This window comes from Corvus kubaryi, unplaced genomic scaffold (genome assembly GCF_017639235.1).
Source record: "Corvus kubaryi isolate FWS band 111438036 unplaced genomic scaffold, C.kubaryi_AGA036_p1.0 70, whole genome shotgun sequence".
In the NCBI taxonomy this organism is placed as follows: Eukaryota; Metazoa; Chordata; class Aves; order Passeriformes; family Corvidae; genus Corvus; species Corvus kubaryi.
Genome location: NW_024582058.1, coordinates 1,948,648 through 1,967,099, shown reverse-complemented (window position 1 = coordinate 1,967,099; position 18,452 = coordinate 1,948,648). Strand labels below are relative to the sequence as shown.

The 18,452-nt window shown below is 42.2% G+C and overlaps 1 long non-coding RNA gene across 1 annotated transcript; it reads left to right on the top strand.

Moving 5' to 3' along the window:
• The first annotated feature begins 7,792 nt into the window (after positions 1-7,792).
• Positions 7,793-17,505, top strand: LOC121674752. Its single transcript, XR_006019817.1, has 4 exons — positions 7,793-7,897; positions 11,024-11,110; positions 14,802-14,913; positions 17,081-17,505. It is a non-coding gene; the product is annotated as an uncharacterized LOC121674752 (long non-coding RNA).
• Positions 17,506-18,452: the final 947 nt, after the last annotated feature.

Here is an 18,452-nt window from a genome sequence, read left to right as displayed (position 1 = left end):
AAGAAAACCTGCCTTTCTCAGGAGAAGCAAGATGACCTGAAACCTGTTTTAGTAAAGGTTTTGCACGGCTATCAGAAACAATTATATTTCAGGTGACAAAATACAGCACAGAAAAATGAAAAAACTTGCTAGGAAGCAATGTGTCCTCTGAGCAAAGATGTTCAGTAATGGTTTTGTGGTTGTTGTTGGTAGCCAGACCCATTGTTATCATGGAGGAGAGAATCTGAAGCAGGTGATAACAAAAGATCGACTAGGAATTCACTGGGCCACAAGAACCTGTGTGGTGATGATAATTTTCAGAGAGCAAAGTCAGCTTACTGGATCCAGGCCACAGAGAGTTTCCTGAACTGTCACTTTGCAGAAATACCCACTTGGAATGACCAGCAGTGGCAGCCTGTCGCTTGCAGGGGTCAATTTTCAGTGCAGAATATCATTCTCAGATCCTGCTTGAGCAGTTTCCTCTCCTTTGAACCCTCTTTCTGATTGCCAGATGCTCAGTCACAGACTGGCTCTCATTCTTCCAGTGCTCCCATAAGTGGAAGCAAATTTCCAGCAAAAGCTTCCTTGGGGGCATAAGGAAATTAGAGAAAGAATAGACCTGGAGTCCTCTCATGTAGCTAAAAGTCCTCCAGTCAGACACTACAGCCAAATTCTTTTTCCTGTGCTCAGTTTCAACATGATCAGCCTTTTTCCTAGCCTAGAAATTCCTGCTCCTTGCTTTATTCCAGGGCATCTCCCTTCAGTGGAGGCATGTGATACCTAGCCTTGATCCTCCTAACCACAACAAGCCAAAGCATCCCACAGAAAGGGCTGTGCTCCTTGCCCTTCTGCTTTTTTCTGATTGCCTTCCGGACAGTAATGGATGATGCTGGAATTCTTTCAGCAGACATTCGAGTTTATCCTCCCTCCTCCAAGCTCACCAGCATTCTCTCTCTCCCATGCTCTTAATTTCACCCCAGCAGTTCAATCATTCTGCTGGCCCCCGCTCATTTCTCAAGCCGAGGCTCTGTATGTTTGTAGCCACAAAGTCCCAGAGCGCGTGTTCCAGCATGAAGGGATTTCATGGCTGAGGCCGGGCTGGATTGTGCCTCCTCTCTTGTTAAACGAGGCTGGGTGTGAGGCAGTAAACACTTATGGTGAGGAAGCTGCAGCTGAAGCCATCACATGGCGTAAAGGAGAACATACCTAAACTAATTCCAGGAGAAAATAAGGCTGGTGTTTCCTAGGGCACAGCAGCCACCTCTGATCCATCTTTCTGCTTGTCCTAGCCGCGAGTTCAGTAAATATCCTTATTAATGTATGTGGTGCAAAGGCCTTTATCCATCTCTCACTGCCTTGCCTCTAAAACCTTGAAAAGAGGTGATGGCAGGGAAGGGAGGAGTGTTGTTCCTTCCATCCCACAGGTGTGCAGGGTCAGGCAGCAAAGCTGGTGAGGTGCTCAGAGTCATACAGAGGATCTGCTGAGGAAAGAGGAGCAGACAACAGGTACTGTGAATCTGTAATTTCTCCACATCCTTTTGCTTGCAGAGGCAAATCCCATGAAACCCCACTGAAACCACGGCCTGTTCTTTTTTCAGTTATGCAAGATTTCTCCAAAATCTGTTTTATCTAGCTGCTAACAAACAAAGCTTCTCAAATCTGCTACCAGTGTTCTCTGGTCAGGGCACAGGGGTGAAAAGCCGAGAACTCAACAGAGATCCCTTGGAGTATCTTTAAGATCGTGGATCATATAAAACAGTCCCCTCTCATTTAAAAAAAAAAGGAAAAAAAAAAGAAAAGAAGCACACAAACTTACCATTGTTGAGTGTTTCTTTAATAGAATCAGAAACAAATTTGTGACCTTGTGGCCCAGAGGTGGGAACACCATCTATAAACTTGCCCAGACATAGAATTGCATTCTGCCTGTCAGTAGGAGTTTGCCATTGAACACATATATAAAAAAAGGCTGGTGTTACATTAGGCCAGCATTTTTTAAATGCCACAGCTCACTTTATATGCCATGAACCTTGTTAATTCTGCTAACAAGAAAGTTAAAAACTCAAAGCTATAAAAATAGGAATGCCACTCCTAAGTAAATAAATATACATGAGAACCAAATATTCAGATACAAGCTCTGGAATGGCTCGTGTCCAAGGAGGGAGAAAGAAAAAAACCTTAACCTGAGTTGTTTCTGATGCTATAAATGCTCACTATAGTCAGAAAAATTGTCTCCTGTTGAGTCCTTGTCTTAAGTTCACAGGGTTCTTGAGAATTCCACACTATAGCATGGAGGAAATGAGGGAGAGTGGGCAGCAAGGACCCTGCCAAGGACAATTCTGTCCAGGAGACTGGATGGGTCAGGGAGGGTGGGATATTTCTCCCTGACTCAAGAACAGACTGTTAATGTAGCAGCAGTGGGGAAAATGTTTCCATCAGAACAGGCCACCTACATACCCTGGCCTCTGCTTTTGACTCTGGGTCCGAGTTAATAGACCCAGCTTGGGCCTGTTAAACCCAGTCTGGGGTGCATCATGAATCTTTTTGACAGCCTGGACTCTATTCTGGCTCAGGAGGTAGAAATTCCAATTATTTTTGTCATTTACCTCCTAGCTACATATATTTGGAGTTGTTTATCAATGCGGCCTTTTAAGAGTATAATGTAAGAATTGAGACCTACTCCTAAGGTTGGGCCCATCAGACTTAGGTGGACTCACCTCTATTGAGCATTGGCAATTAATTTTGTGTTTCCTAGTCTTTGCTTCTGAAAAGCAACCTTTTTCTTTTCCTCTCTTTAACTCCTAGAAATTATGAATAGTATCTCTTAAAAGATAGGATATTTACACACACAGTGGACTCCTGTTTACAGATTTTGGCAAGACAAAATATATATAACATACACTTCTTTATATGGATCTAGAGAAGGTTATAAAATGAAGTGGGAAAGAGAAAAAGGTGTTCCTTTCACCTTTCTGCAGGCTTTGGCTTTCCCTAAGGTTTCCCTGACCCGACCCCACGCGGTGCCAGCGCTAAGTAGAGGCAAGTCTCCATAAATTTGATGGGCCCAAAATTAAGAGCAGTCTCAAATCTTACATGATAGTGTTAAAAAAATGCAGTGATAAACCACTTGATGGCCAGAAGAGGACGTTTTTAAACCTTTGAGCATTTATTCACTTCCACAATGACAGAAAAACTATTCCTGCTTCTTGTGAGGGGGAAAAAAGCCCATCTCCTCCAAGGCAATGTAAATCCTAAACCATTTCAGAAGAGAGTTGACTGTCTTCATATAGAGATTATTTGCACAATTATCAACCAATTATTAATTAAATTGATAAATGACTGAAATAAAATCTAAGCAGGAGGAAGGGATGATATATTAGGACTAAGTTGTCGAGGAGTGAGAAAGGTAGGGCATCCAACTGAGAAACCTACTTGTTGTATGGCTCATCAGAAAACCAGCAATTTTCTTTAGCTTTTCAGAATTTAAATCAAATTTGATGCAACTCTTCCATCTAACTGAAGCAATGACTCCTTTATTTACAAGAGTCAATGTAGCCTGCTCACAGGAGAAAAATTAGTGGGATTTTAGCAGGAATAATTCATTTTCAAGGCTTCTGGTTACAACTTAGTGAAAAATTTTCCCTTCCCCCCTTTAGTCTCAATACTGGCTGTGATTTATTAAGATGTATTTCCAGGACAACATGCTGAGATGATGATTTTTGTTGGAAGACCACACTCAAAATTGCACTGAAATTGGATGCAACATGGGAACCATCGTAATCAGGAGTTTCACCACTGAGGCCAAGGAACAATTTTGTGGAGGGTCATGTTGCATCTTGTCTAGGGCTTTCACAAATTAAAAATCCATTTACATATGAATTTCAAATCAAAGCACGGCCATTCTGTGCTTAGATTTAAAGTACTTATATTTTTTCTCTTCACCTCAAACATGGACTGTGTTCAGAGCTCTCATTTGAGTGTACACCACAGTAAGTCATGGGAAAGACGTTTTCTTCAGCAGCCAAATAAACTCTCTACTAATGCTGCTAAATTTCTAACACAAGCAACTAGGTAAGACTAGGATGGCAAGCTACTGAATTGTTTTTATTGTTTTATTTATAATCCAGCCAAGGCAGATGTGAAACCTGAATTTTCCAATGGGATATACTTCCACAGACAGTTTTTTTGCCTAGTTTCCCTCTTTCCTTTGCCTCAGGAGTTTTCCAGCTGGGTTAGGCAGGCCCCAGTGTTTCTGCACGTGTGGCATTTTCTCTCTGCAGATCATTGCCTGTTCAGACTGCAGCACTGAGGCTTTAGTGCTGATGAAAAACTTTATAATGAGCAATGACTGCTGTTAAAAATCAAAGGAAAAGAGAAAACCTAGAGAAGGAGGAAAACAGAACTAACAAAGGATTTGGTTCCAGTTGATTTTTATCTGCGGAGCACTAATATCATTCTGTAATTGCTCAGCTAAATAATATTCCAGAACTAGGGTGGTTTGCAAGCAAATTCAGTAAGTGGGATTTTCTTGTGCATTACAGGAGGGCCTGGAGCCTGTGAAATTTCTTTGGTTATAGAGCCAAGGTACGTAATTTCATTTGGAAATTCTCTCCAGTGGCGCACGGCAGGTTCTCCGAGTGCTGCAGTAACAATTCCACTAACTGCTAATTGGTAGTGCCCACGAGGCCAGAAGAAGCAGGGGAAAGGGCAGAGTCTGTGATTCTCTCTAGATCAGAAGACTTTTTTTGGCATTTATGCATGTAACTGCTTGGATCCTACTCAGTCCTTACAGCTCTGTGGTTCCTGCATCCCTCTTTCTTCAATATAATTAAAATGAGGATGATGAAGAGTTTTTAGAAATATCAGTCAAAATTTACATCTACAAGCACTTTCAGTGTGACCTATCCCCAGTAATGAATGAATTATTATTCTGGAATCTCCAGAAATTGGGTCTCCTACCTTGATTCCTTCTTCTATTTCATCACTTACACTTTACATTATTTAATGGCAAAGTCTTTCTTCTCCTGATTATAATTTAGGAACCTCTCTGGTCTAATCACCCTGTAGACAGAAGCATCCCTTCTCAATGCCTTCTTCATGCTCAAACAATTCTGAGAAATGTGAGGAACTTCTTTTCAACGTGAGAATTAGTTTTGGGACCTAATTCAAGTTCTGTAGGCAAAGGAACAGTGAGAGAAGACAGATTGCATCAAACTCTTCTATCAACAGGAGGGTCCAGTGCAGAGTTTAGCACTTAGGAAAGAAGTCATTTCCATACAGACTGAATCGAGAGCCATTAATGAGTAGAAAAATAATAGGAAAAGCTTTTGAAGTTTGAGTTCATCTACTGACATGGCATCTTTTTTTTTTCCCTGAGCTCCCAGGATTCAGTATCTTTATAGCATTTTAAGTGGTCAGTGCAAAAACACCAGTTCAGGCTGAACTGCTCTTCTGATGCTGTGGATGTTTGGTTAATGGAATTCAGTGATATGTTCCATTAGCAGCAATATGTATTTGTATGTGGATATGCAGAGGTGTTGTGTCCAGCAGAAGGGTTGACTGGGTAGAAGGAGAGGAAAACATAATCTTTTTGTGCATCTGGCAAGTTTCTGTAAGTGGCTCACCCTGACTGGATGGGGTTTGTTGTTTGTGGAGCAGTGGCTGCTGGAGAAATCCTGTGGCAGCCAGTCCAGCCCCTGTGTCTCACAGCAGTGAATGGAAAAGGCATTATCTTCATTTATTTCTGCCAGGGATTGGGGATGTCCATTCTCCCAGGGCCGAATTTGCTCTTCATCCTCGTCTTCTTTTTCCTTTCCTTATTGAGAGATTCAGCATTGCCTGTGGTACCCTCGTTCCCTCCATCCTTTGCTAGCAAAGATATGGAATGGCAGAACCCTGATCCCAGCCTGAGGTCTTTCCCGATGCACCCAAGTGGAAGAGGAAGTTTTTCAGGAGTCATTCAGCTAACCTTTAGTCTGTTTTCAAAAGGAAAAGGAGGAAAATAGGAATTTCTAGTAAAAGTAGAACAACAATAGTCTTCGTTACAGTATTCTCTGAACTTTCTTCACCTTACCTTCCCTTGAGATGTCTGGAAACATCTCCATGTTTCAGGACTGCCCGAGCAGTTCAGGGAGGTGTCTGCTCACAGTAGGTAGAGGAAACAACACAACCTGCCAATCCTTCCTTGCACAGCTGGCTGTTTCTGCCCTCAGCAGGAATGTTGGCTGTCAATGTGTGCAGCATTCCCACCAGCTGCCAGTGTGACTCCACAGGTGGTATTAGGATGGGAGGGAGGGCTGGCAGAAGGGATCATTTGAAAAAACAATTCAAAGAAATAACTCAGGCAGCTCCAACTGGCTCTGTCACGAAGTCTGCTGCTCCAGCACAGGTCATTGGGAACGATAGGAGCCAGCCTTGGGAGAGCCAAGCTCAGCACTAACTTCCCAAGGGAAAAGCTGTTGGTGTTTGTACCTGCAGGGTGTTTAAAAAGGAATACCCTGTGCTCAGTCCACTGTCCTGCTGCCTGGCACTAATAGTAACAGAAATACTGGGATAGACATACCATGGGCATGGTCCTATCCTACTGGTCTTGGAAACATCTTCTGCCCTGTGGGAGCCTGCAGGTGTCAGGTGTTGGTAAGCACAGCTGAGATCACATTGCCTCTGAGGACAAGGGGACAATTGTTCATTCATTATCTCTGAAAACCCGCAGGGAAAACACCAGAACTCACAAAAGGTGCAAAGGTGAAGAAACTTTGCTTTTGTTTTAGGCAGCTCTTCTGACTGTATCCCAAACTTGCTATCAGCACTTTTCCTGCAAGTGTAGATGGGAATGATGCTCTTGAGAAAAAAAGTCATAACTTTGTTCCAAAATAAATTTAAGAGGCTTCTATCTTTTCTTAGTTGGGAGACAAACCTAACAATGAGAAGTTCTAGGCAAGTTTGGGCAAGAACTCTGAAACTCTTGATTTTGAGCTCTTAAAACTTCTGAATCTATCTCCTGAGGATCCAATAAACTAGTGGCAGTAAAAATTTCAGATTAAATAACTGTGATATGTGATTAATTTGAAAACAAGTCCTCTCACTTCAGATGCCTGACTCTGATATAAACCGATATGACAACAGTGGTGAAGGAACCCTGGGTCCATTTCAGCCAACATATGGAAGGGTTTGGAAAGCATTAACTCATAGTTGGAGCCCCCAGGGAATATTGAGCCTTTCTGCCTCCAGCAGCGCCATTTTTTACCAGAAGAAGCAGCTTAATTTGGCTCTTATCTTCAGAGGCTTAGCCAGGAATTTGGTGTGAGAGGACAGTGCAGGTTCCCTTGCCAGTGTTACTTGCTGTGTTTTATGAGTGCATGTGATGACCCGGGTGTCTCCATGTGGACTGTTTACAGCATGATCACAAAGATAAATGAAACATGGAGCTGTTAAATTCCAGTGTCCCCTCATTGCATGGCAAGTCATGAACTCTACTGAAAAAAAAAAAGTATTTGGAGAGAAAAGTGATCTGAAGTGCATCTCTTCTACTAAGAGCATATCATAATTTCAATGAAAATACTTTCTATTATAAATTTTTTCTATGTTTATGAAAACTGACCTGAAATTTTAAATTATTCTATAAATGCTAACGGAAAAAAAAAATCTCACTTCTGAAGCAAAAAGAGATGTATTTATATCATCAAAAATTTTATTTTATGGAATTCAGAAATAAAGTTTAAAAAAAAAGAAACCCACAGAAAAAAACCACCTCAACACCAAAACAAAGTAACCCCAAGCAAACAACAACAAAGCAAGACCTTCCTCTAAACTTATTTTTTCATCTGTCTTCCAGTCTTGGAGAGGAAATTCTGGAAACCCACTCTGAACTCAGGAAAGGGAGGTACTACCAAGCTTGCTGTGCTGAGGGAAAATGAAAAAGGTAAAATACGGTGACATCCAGACGATGCTGTGCTCAGTCACACATCTTCCTTGGAAGATGCAGCACTCATCCAGGTCAGAGCAGTGGCACTGGATGCAGAACGCTTTCACCAAATGGCAGAATTTACAAAGAGCGAATACAGAGAAGTATTTAAAAATCGTTAATATCAAATGCTCTCTCTGTGTCAAAGCATTAATGGGTGGAGTGTTTCCTCTGCATTTTCACTCAGAAAATATTTGTTTCTTCTGATGACTCACTCAGATTACTGCTTCAAGAACCGAGCAAAGGCGAAAGGATTTGTTCTGCCTTTTCTACTTCATGTGCTGAGCATGTTTGTTTCTAGACAACTTGCACATTGAGTAGCATTTGCTCTACTTTATTACAGTATTCTGCTTGTGGGACTCTTTCTGCAGCTCAGTCCCTGGTATGTGATTAAAAGTTTTGAGTGACACCTAATGCCCTGTTAAGTTTCTAAGTCCTGCAATAGCATCTGGAAATTATATCTGTCTCTCTAGGTGGATTCTTGGAAGAGAATTCACTATAACTGTAATTCCCCCTTTACCTTCCTTCCTAGCCTTATCTCCTTTGAGACCTGACAGGCAGAAAAAAAGACAAGTTATGAGACAATTGATATAAAACCTGTGTACATGTAAACCTAAGTTACTGCACATAAAAGGAAGGAAAATCAAAATTAGAACAGTACTGGCAGCTATGTGATAGGAAACATGGAAGGCTTTTGTTCCATCTTGCATTTGAAGCATAAAACAAGAGAATTGCAGGTAATGGGGATTTTGATCCAGGCAATGAAAACCAGGGATGTACAGGGGAGAGAAGAGTAAGACTGAAAAATTAGTGAATAATTCCATTTCTCTGAAAGGAATTAACTTGATTAATATTACACAGACAAAAGTTATTACAGTTTTTAAGGGCCAATCTGCAGACAAATGCTTCAAAAGGAGCTGATGTTAGACAGAAGTCATGCCTGAATCTTTGCATCAAAATAACACTTCCATGTTTATACCTCAGAGTTACCCATTAAATTTTCCCTGCGTGTTTTGTGTGGATCAGGAATAATGATTTCTGGGAGTTTTGTCACTTTAAAATATATGCAGCTGAAACTGCCTGGAGAAATATTGGTTGTAGACTGCTGGTTAAGAAAAGGTTTAATAACTCACATTCTTTATGTAATATATTATTGACTATACATTCAACCCACACAAAGGTAGAGCAGCTGACATGGCTGGAAGCCATTTGGATCCCACCTCTGAAATGGAGGGAAGGATTTATGTCTAATCCCCTGCATCTGAAACAGAAAACATTCGACTTCAGGAGCTGGAGCAGCAGGACTTTGGTTGTGGTGGAGGAAGCTGGGGCATAACAGTGCTCCAGGATTTTTATTATGGTGCTACAGGAAGCAGTGCCAGGCTGGGTTTGACTTCTCACTTTATCTAAATTGCTCCCCAGCATTACGACCTGCACTGTCTTAGTGCAGGGGTAGTAAAATCCCAAACATGCAGACCTCAGTATAACACAGCCAAGCTCCATGTAAAGGCTCACAGTAACCAGCCTGGCTGCAGCCAAACCACATGTAAAAACAAGCTGTGAAACAGCCTCAACATGGCCAAACCACATGTAAAAGCACGCTGAAAGCCACCCTCCACACATCCAAATCACACACAAAGCCGTGGTGCAGAGCACTCGGGTGTTGCGTGTTTATGGGGATAACTCGGCGCTGTGGAGAATCCCGCCACACCAGTCGCCTTGTCTCCCACCTTGGGTTTGAGCAGGCAGACAGACCCACTCCCAAGTCTTAAGTCATCAGGTAGGAAAAGTGACTCCAGAGTTAAACACAGCATAGTGGATTTAGGATCAGCCTGGTCCATGTTTGAAAGAGTTGAACATGCAAAAGGATCAAGCTCACAACAGGCAGAAGACTAATTTTTTCTTTTCTGATTCAGACAGAACTGGTACTGCTGAGTGATTCCCACTAATACATCCTACTAATGTCCCTGACCACTTAGAGGAAACCAGTCAAGGGCCAAAAAAACCCCCATCTGGCTCCTGTGATTAATCTTTCCATCTAGAGATGCAATTAGTAATCCCATTTTCACTTGTCCAGACTTCAAAAAGCCATTTTGTTAGATGAGAGGGAGAATTATGAGAATTGAGCCTCCAGTTCACCAATATTTTGTTAACTTGCCATGCACTGAGCTTTTAAATGGTTTTTTTTCTGACATGTTTCACATATTATCATCCCTGCAGTTTGTTATTCATGAAATATTTGGGGGGGGTTACAGATTTTTCTCCCAGTGAGTCTCAAAGCACTTTGCAGAGGAGCTCAGTATCGTTATGTGCACTATACAGAGGCATGAAATGACCTGCCTGATGTTGTGCAGGAGGGCAGCGACAGACCCGGACATGGAACCCGCATCTGCCGAGCCCACATTTCCACCCACCGAGTGCTTGTCTGAGTTATCTCCTGCAGAGAGAAGCCCCAAAAAGGGCTGCTGTTTCTTGCTCCCTCAACAGAAATCTGGCAAACAAAGCCTTTCTGGGGCAGCAGGTTTCTCACATCACTACAATATCCAGTTCTCTGGGAGTCAAATGATGACTGTGCCGGGAAAGGCTGCTCACAGGAGCTGGTAGAAACGCATTAAAGGGTGTGCTCAAGCAACAAGGGTTAGTTTGGCTTTTCCCTTGCAATGCTCTGTTTGAACATGTTGCTGTTTAATATGCCAGGAGGGAGTTCGGGAACTGACTTCTGTAGGATAATCCGGGATTCCTGGCCTTGGACACATGGTGTGGTTCTTGAAATCAGGGTCACAGCTTCCCCCTGTGTAAAGCAGAAAGGCTTGACTGGCTGAGGTGGAGAAGTTGCAGCATATGTGTAAGTCAAGGGCTTGCCTAGGGGAGAAAATTTGGATTCAGTGTAAGAGGCTATTAATCTACTAAAACCACTTTTAGATTTAAAAATTAATTTATTTAATCAATAGACTTTTCATTTTCCATTCCCAGTCCCCTGGCTGAGCAATCTGTCAGGATATCAATGCCATAACTTATTTAAGCACCTTGCTAAATCCTCTAAATGCAAGATTTGACATCTCATTTTTCTCTTACTCATTCTAGGCTCCCCTTTGCATTCGTGCCTGATTGAAGATTACCAGGAAATACAGAAATGTGGAGCCAGACTGGTACAGAGCAATACAAGCTAAGGTGCCTGGCTGCTTGCCCTCTTCTAGTCCCAAATATTAGCTACGGCCAGCTGAAAAGAAGGTTCAAGAGCAAGTCTTGAAGCATGTTTTGTTGTCACACCTTTTCTACTCCTATGGAGAAAGGAGGACATGAATAGGGTGAATTCTACTCTCTCCATCTCTGACACAAGTTGGTACACTTGGTAGAGGCCCGAGAATATTTTTTTATTATTATTATTATTGTTGTTGTTGTTGTTACTGTTATTATTGTTATTATTAATTTTCAAATTATGGAAGAGTTGCTATTTAAAAGCATAATGGCAATTCTCTGCAGTTTCTTAAAAGGCCCATTATTGCCTCTATGAAGTATCAGCTGCTGTATTTACCATTAACATGTGATACACTCATGCAAAATATTGTCTCGAGACAACACTGATGATGACAGTAAAAATACTCAGAGCGATATATGAAATAAAAATGCCCTAGGTGTCAAAAGTGATCTTGAAAAGGCCAGTGACATCATAAGTATTTAGCACAGCAAGAATTCTGACTAGAGGGAAGAAACAGAGAGCAGGGTAACAAGCGAGGGAGGGGACCTATTTTTGTATGGCATGGAAATCCTGGGTAAAATCTTGACGAGAATTTGCTATTATTTGAATGGAGTTTTTTATTGTCTTAAGGACAGGAGAAAAAAAGTAGAGAGGAAAAATGCACAGAAGTGTTTAAATGTGGAAGATTTGCTTTTGTTGTCTGGTATTATATTTTGTTCATTACTGTACCACGTTATTGCTGTATGTGTGCTTTTACATCTCATTATCTGATGGACTTTAAGAAAAGATGAGAACTTAAGAGCAAAAAGCCAAACAAAGCCCACATTTGCTCTTGCCAAATCTTATCTCTTTAATATAGAAGGATAATCATGAACACATCCACTGTGTGGTTAAATATATTCCTCTGTCTCTGAAAATTATACTTTGTAATTAGTTTTTAACAATCTCCACCACCACTACCAAATCAGCATATATAAGTATTTTCTTCTGTTTTATGAAGCTAAAGGCTCTGCAGATCACAAGGTAGATTCCTATCTCCCCAAACACTTGTCACTTCAGTACTCCATCACATTGCTCTGGGTAGAATTAGCTTTTGCCACTTGCCATTCAGTGGGAAAATCTTCCCTGGACCTCAGCAAACACCCCAAGCCCGGGCCTGATTTGGCAAGGTCAGATTGAAAACATCTCTCCACACTTACTTAAAGCAAGGCATGGCTCAAACCCTGCTTTGTCCAGCTGTCAGAGGCCTGAAGTGGGAAGTTAGCTCAGCCACAGAGACAGAGATTGATCAACTAGAAATACATCCATCGGAACTTGGGAGCTGAAGTGTCTCGGGATCCTTCTCTCCAGGCTTTTCAGCAACCATCCCTGCCAGAAATACAACAAACACCCATTCTTTTATTAGCCCCTTTGGTATCTAATAAGGCTCAGTTTGACAGCTCCAGCTTCTGGATTCCTGCTGCAGCAGCCTGCTCCTGCTTGTATGCTCTTAAGATAGGAGTCCATGGGGGCAGGACCTGTTAAATACAGAAACACCAGGGAAAATGGGCTCAGAAATGTCCCCTCTTCAGTGGGAGCTGGGAAAGAAAATTTCATTGAACTACTCTACTGCTCTCATGAGTCCAGGGGAGAAAACCCATGAGGATAACTTAGGAATTTAGAGACAAAAATTTAGGAGTTCAGAGTCACTGTGTCTGTGAGAGGGCAAGGCCACTTCTGTCATGCCCTGCTTACCTCCAACAGTCTCAGAAATCAAACCCTGAAATCTGGGAAAAGGAGCAGAGCCTGATCATCAGTTCTTGGGCAAGAGTTGTAGAGCCAGCACTGAGGAAATTTTGTTTCCTGGTTCATGAACTGAAAAGATGAATTTGGGATGAAATAAATAGGAAATTCCATGAAAGCCCACGTGCAGAGGATTTTCTGACTGGCTGCAGGAGGCTTTCAAAATGGGAGCAAAATTCTGCTTCCATCTATCCTTTCTTAGAGCCCACAAGTGCCAGAGCAAAACTCAGGACTCTATTTGGAAAGTGGAGGGAAAACCTGAATTTGTCCCACTTTGAGTCGGGAAAAAGAGGAAAACACCAAAAGTATAAAAACTGTGGTTAGGAGTGTTCTCCCCCATTTAAAGACATCCTAAAATCATCAGTGACCTTGAGACAGAGAACTTCTTTCATCTTACACCCTCCAATTTCTCAGCCAGTCTTCAATCTTTAGGATGTGCCCTTTGCCTTTATCCTTATTTCTTGGACAATCAGATCTATTTGCCTTTGGGGCAGATAACCTCAAAATACTGTCACTCAGGGAAAATTGAACGGATTTGCTTGCAGAAGAGAAAATGCCCAAATAAAAAGGAAGTGCTTTTGAATGTGCTGACTCTAATTATCCCTGCATCTTTTTTAATATCTCTTCCATTGTTTCATACAGAAATAGCACATTTCCAGAAGTATTTAACGACTCCATTCTTCTTTTTGAATGGCTTTACCTCCAAGTCTGTAACTTGGATTTTGGGTGCTCCTGAAAGCAATTGAACCCAAGACTACCAGCTGCTTGGAGACTGCTTCATTCTGTGTGTCTCACCAAAAAATATTCTGGAAAGATCAGCACCAGACCCACAAGAGATAAGGGAAAGCTTGAAAGCTCTGCTTCATAGTGGTATTCTTTATAGTACTTCCCTCAATGGCAGGTTTGCAGCAATGTTTAAAAAAAAAGGTAATTAAGACATTACATCAATCAGAGCAGCTAATCAGAACAAAATGCTGATTTCTGTCCCCTGTTCTGTTTCTCTTTGGATGGAGAGTCGTTGCTGATACGTGTGCTGGACTTCTAATCCTTTAATGGGGGCACAGGCTTTTGAAGAGTCCCTCTCAGAGGTGCTATTACCAAATATATGCTTCTAATTTAACTTCTCATGCCGTATTACAGTAGCCTGAAGCAATTTTAGGTGTTGGGTTTGTGAGAAAAGCCCAATGTTGATGTTTATCAGATGACCTTTTAAAGGGTAATGTGGGGGTTATCCATTGGCATGATTAAGACCATATGTAGGTGACTTTTCCCAGGCATTTCTTCCCGCTTTTCAAAATCCCATCTATTTTTACCCAAATTCAGCCAGGTACCTTTCATCTCTGGTATGTTCATGGGCATGGCAAAATGAGACTGAAGCAAAACATTTACTCCTTTGGAGTAATTTCTATTACAAAAGTCAGGAAAATTTTCATGCATGAATACCTAGTGTCAACACAACGCTATTCCAGATAAATTCCAACTTTCTTTTAATTTTGAACTTTCAGATGTTTACAGCAGATCTTCCTTTCCCTTCTCCCCTCCATCGTCCCTTTTTACAAAGACTTCTTGAAAGACTATGGGGAAGTGACTTTTGTCTGTGAGATCCAGCCTTTAGTGTTCACACAACGACCTTGCAGGGATGTCCTGCTATGAAGCTGCTGAGAGACAGGGATTTTGAGGAATTCATTGTCTGTGTCACAGACAGGAAAGAGGACAAATCTCCCCTGATGTTGTGCCTGTGAGAGTATTACTTTTGTAATTTTGGAAGCTCTGTATTTTCCTCATGGCTCATCATCTTGGTAGAGACCAGTTGCCAGTGTTTCCTGCAAGTGTCTGAAAATATATTATTAACAAACGGTGTGTTTTGTTCTTTTTTTTTAGTTTTTTACAGACTGGAGATCTTTCTGTTACTGGGTCTTAGCACCACCAGCTGGGATTGCTGGAAGAGATGCCACAGTGAGATTCACTGCAAAGCACAGGTGGAGATATGAAGGTGAATATGGTGCTTAGATATGAACCAGGGAAGCGGGTGATGAGGCAGGAATTCACAGGAGCTATGAACCCTTTTAGGGGAGGAAATAGGGCAAGCACCTTATGAAGACTTCAGGTTTAAAAGCCATACTTAAAAGAACTTTTTCAATGGATCAGGACTTTTGTTCATGTAGTAGTTATAATGACCCAGTATTTTGAGGTAAGGTTACAGCCTGGATTGTCTAAAATAAATGCATCTTGGAGCAGTTCAATATTGAGCAGCTGGTGATATTTTAAGTTTTTCTGCCTCAGATTTATTAGTTTATTATCAGAAAGTATTAATTACTCCCCTGTCACCAACCATCCAAGTGCTGAGACATGCTTAGAAGATACAGGTGAGAAAAAAACTCAAGCCCAAAAATTATGTATGTGTTGCCTTCAGAAAGAGATTAGGGGGGAAGTATATTTGTGATATCATAAAAGGTACTAATAAGGAGAAAGAAACCCTCATTCCTGCTGACTTACCAGAGGTTTTTTCCAAAGTGTCAGATACTTATTAAAGCTTGGCTTATGTGAAGGTGAACTGCAGTCAGACTCAAATTCTTGTACTTAATTATGACGTGGCACAGTGAAAAGTTGGGCCTGTGACATAAGAGTAAGGGAAGCCTGTCACTCAATTCCATTTGGAATGCTCTGAACCAGTGCTGTGTTACAGCAGAGAGTGGAGCCCCCGTTTCCCCAGGGTGGGATGGTTGTATCTCACAATCAGGTGCCTTTTCATGACCACCTCCTGTCATGTATCAGCCTGGGGTTACTGAGGCCTCAGCAGAAATCAAGGCATGGCACGTCAGACCTGCTGTGGCAGCTGATCCTACGAGCCCTGCCTGTTGCAAAGGCCAAAATCCAACTTCTCCCCCTCTCCTCCCTCCACAAGTGAGTGGCATTGCTGGCACATCCTGCAGGCTGAGCACTGCACAGGAGCTGTCAGCCCCGCACCGACAACGTGTCCTCACACGCTGAGCCACAGGAATGTGCATGGGAGGCAGACCTCTTCACCAGCTCGCCCTACGAGGGCAGAGCACTGCCCTGCTGAACTCAGGGGCAGAACTCCTGCTGCCTTGGGCAATGCCAACATTTCACCCAGCTGATCTGCAGCCTCTGAGCCTGCAAGCCTGGGGTAGTTCATGATTTGCCTCTTCCTGAGAGCTGGGAAGCTTTCTGATTTTGGAAGGGTTTGGGAAAGTGCAAAAACCACAGAGGCCAGCAGTCAGGTTTTGCATATTCCATGGTAGTTACAGTAGCTCCTTCTCTGAGAAAACATTACACAGGTTGGGGCTTTGCTGGAGAACACTTATGGATCTGCCTTTTGCCCAAATGTACGAATTATGTTCAAATAGCACGGGAATAGTTTGTCCATAAATTCTGGCAATAACAGCCATGAATATTATCTCACCTGTCTTATTTCTCCCCCTGCTTGTGTTCCCCAGTAGCTTGCAAAAGCTATCACCATCAAATTTAGGGTGGGATTTAACATGGGAATTTGGGATCCTTAACGCGAAAGAAGGCTTTGAAAAACTCAGTCTTAGCAAACAGTAGCTAATAATAATGATAAGAATAATAGAGATAAGCCAATTCATATCTCCCCACCCAAAATATTTATATAATGAATCGGTTAATTGTATTTTATCTTCTGATGGGTGGGTTGGTAGCCTTTCCTTTATGACAGACCTGGGGGAGCTCTCGTCCAGCCTGACGCCAAGAATATGTGTTATTTCATATTCTGTTATTTGCTTTGGGTTTAAGGTGGTGAGAGGAAATTCCCCAGCAATCAGCCCTAAGTGGTTTTGCAGTGAGCAAGTCTTTCAGTGCTTGAATATCGCTTAGTAGAAGAGGGGGGAAAGAAAGAAATCCCTTTATCTGCTTTTTGTAATTCAGACATTTGCCATATATCTGGAGAGAAGCATTAAAAAAAAAAAAAAAAGCGAGCCCAAGTATTTGAGTCTACCCAAATTAATTCTGGTGTCATTTCATCTGCCTAATTGGGCCTAAAAATAACCTGTGGGAAGGAGGACCGGCAACCTTGAATGTCTGAAGCAATTTGTATCAATTATTTCCCGACGTGGCAAGTGAAAGCCCTTGCCTGAGTGCCTCCATTAGCCAGGCGTCAGAGCTCTCTGTTTTCATTCCAGGCTTTTCTCTGGAACGGGGTGTGTGCGCACCAAAAAGCACCAAGGAGGAACTGGAGCCTTGGCGGGTCCAGGAGGGTGCCCAGAGCAGCTCTGCAAGCAAAGTGAGTGCCTTCACTGCTCTGTCATCACCAGTCCCTGAGAGCAATCACCACCCACCAACAGTTCCTGGAGATAAGGCCGAGCCAGCTGGGAGAAGAAAGCCTTTGATATTCCCTGCCTTGCTGAGTAAGTATGCCATAACAATAATACTTTGAACTTCTACAGCACCTTTTCATACCAGGGGCTGAGTGCTCCACAAACATTCATTCCCCAAGCCTTGTACCACCCATTTGAGGAAACCATTTTTTTTTCATTGTGCCACTTTCTCAGGCCAGACCTTCCAAAGAGCTCAGCACCTGTTTTGCCTGCACTGGAGAAATTATTCCCTTTGTGTTGCCACTTTAGATACCTGTGGCCAATATCAGTAATGTTTACCCAGCTCCTGCCCAAAATGCTTACAGCTAGACTTCTTCAGGTCTGCAAAAACTGAGTTAAAAAACTTGTAAACTGCTTTGTCTCCTGCTTATGACCCTCTGAGCTCCCTGAGGAGAACTTTTTTGACAAAGCAAAATTTCATCAACCCCCCACCCAGTTTTAGTCAGACCTTTCCGTTGTCTGTAGCCAGATTTTCTTTAGGTGATGTAAAACCTTACAAGAAAAGTAGGTATATTTGTTTTGTTCACCAGAAGTGTTTTCTGTGATGCTCTTCTGTTTGGAAACAGAGCAAGAACATACTTGTCTCAGACAGAGACATACAATAGATAAATAAAAAGAGAGATGCTACATTCCAGATAGGCATTGTATTGTGTTTTGCTACAGCAGGCAACAGGATTAAACTTTGATTTTCATCTCCTGTCTGCATTCTCAGTGAGAAAATACAGTCAAGGCCAATTTTGCAGTCGATCTATCTGTATGGAAAGTTGATTTTAAAGTGGTGCCAAATGTCAGTGAAGAATCAGAGTTTTCACAGGAACAATAACACAGTCTTGTAGGGAGGGTGAGCTAAGAGTGCACTCTGCAGCCCAGAGGAAAATATAGGTGTCACTGGTCCATTTGGGAAGTACACACATTTTATTTTCTGAGAGGACACCACCTGTAAAGCATTCACAGCATTCAGCTCTGCCCCTGCCCCTTGTCTGGCCAGAGGATCCAAGGGGTAAAGCCCTTACATGGGATACAGCATTTGAGTCCTGCTCCAAAGTCAAACAACCCTCTGATGCCTTCAGCTCTCATTTCCTCTGATGGCACTGAAAATCAGTAAATCCCCTTGGTCTGTTTAATTTTGGGGCAATGTAACTATGTTAGCTGGAAATACAGATATCAGCTTGTTCCT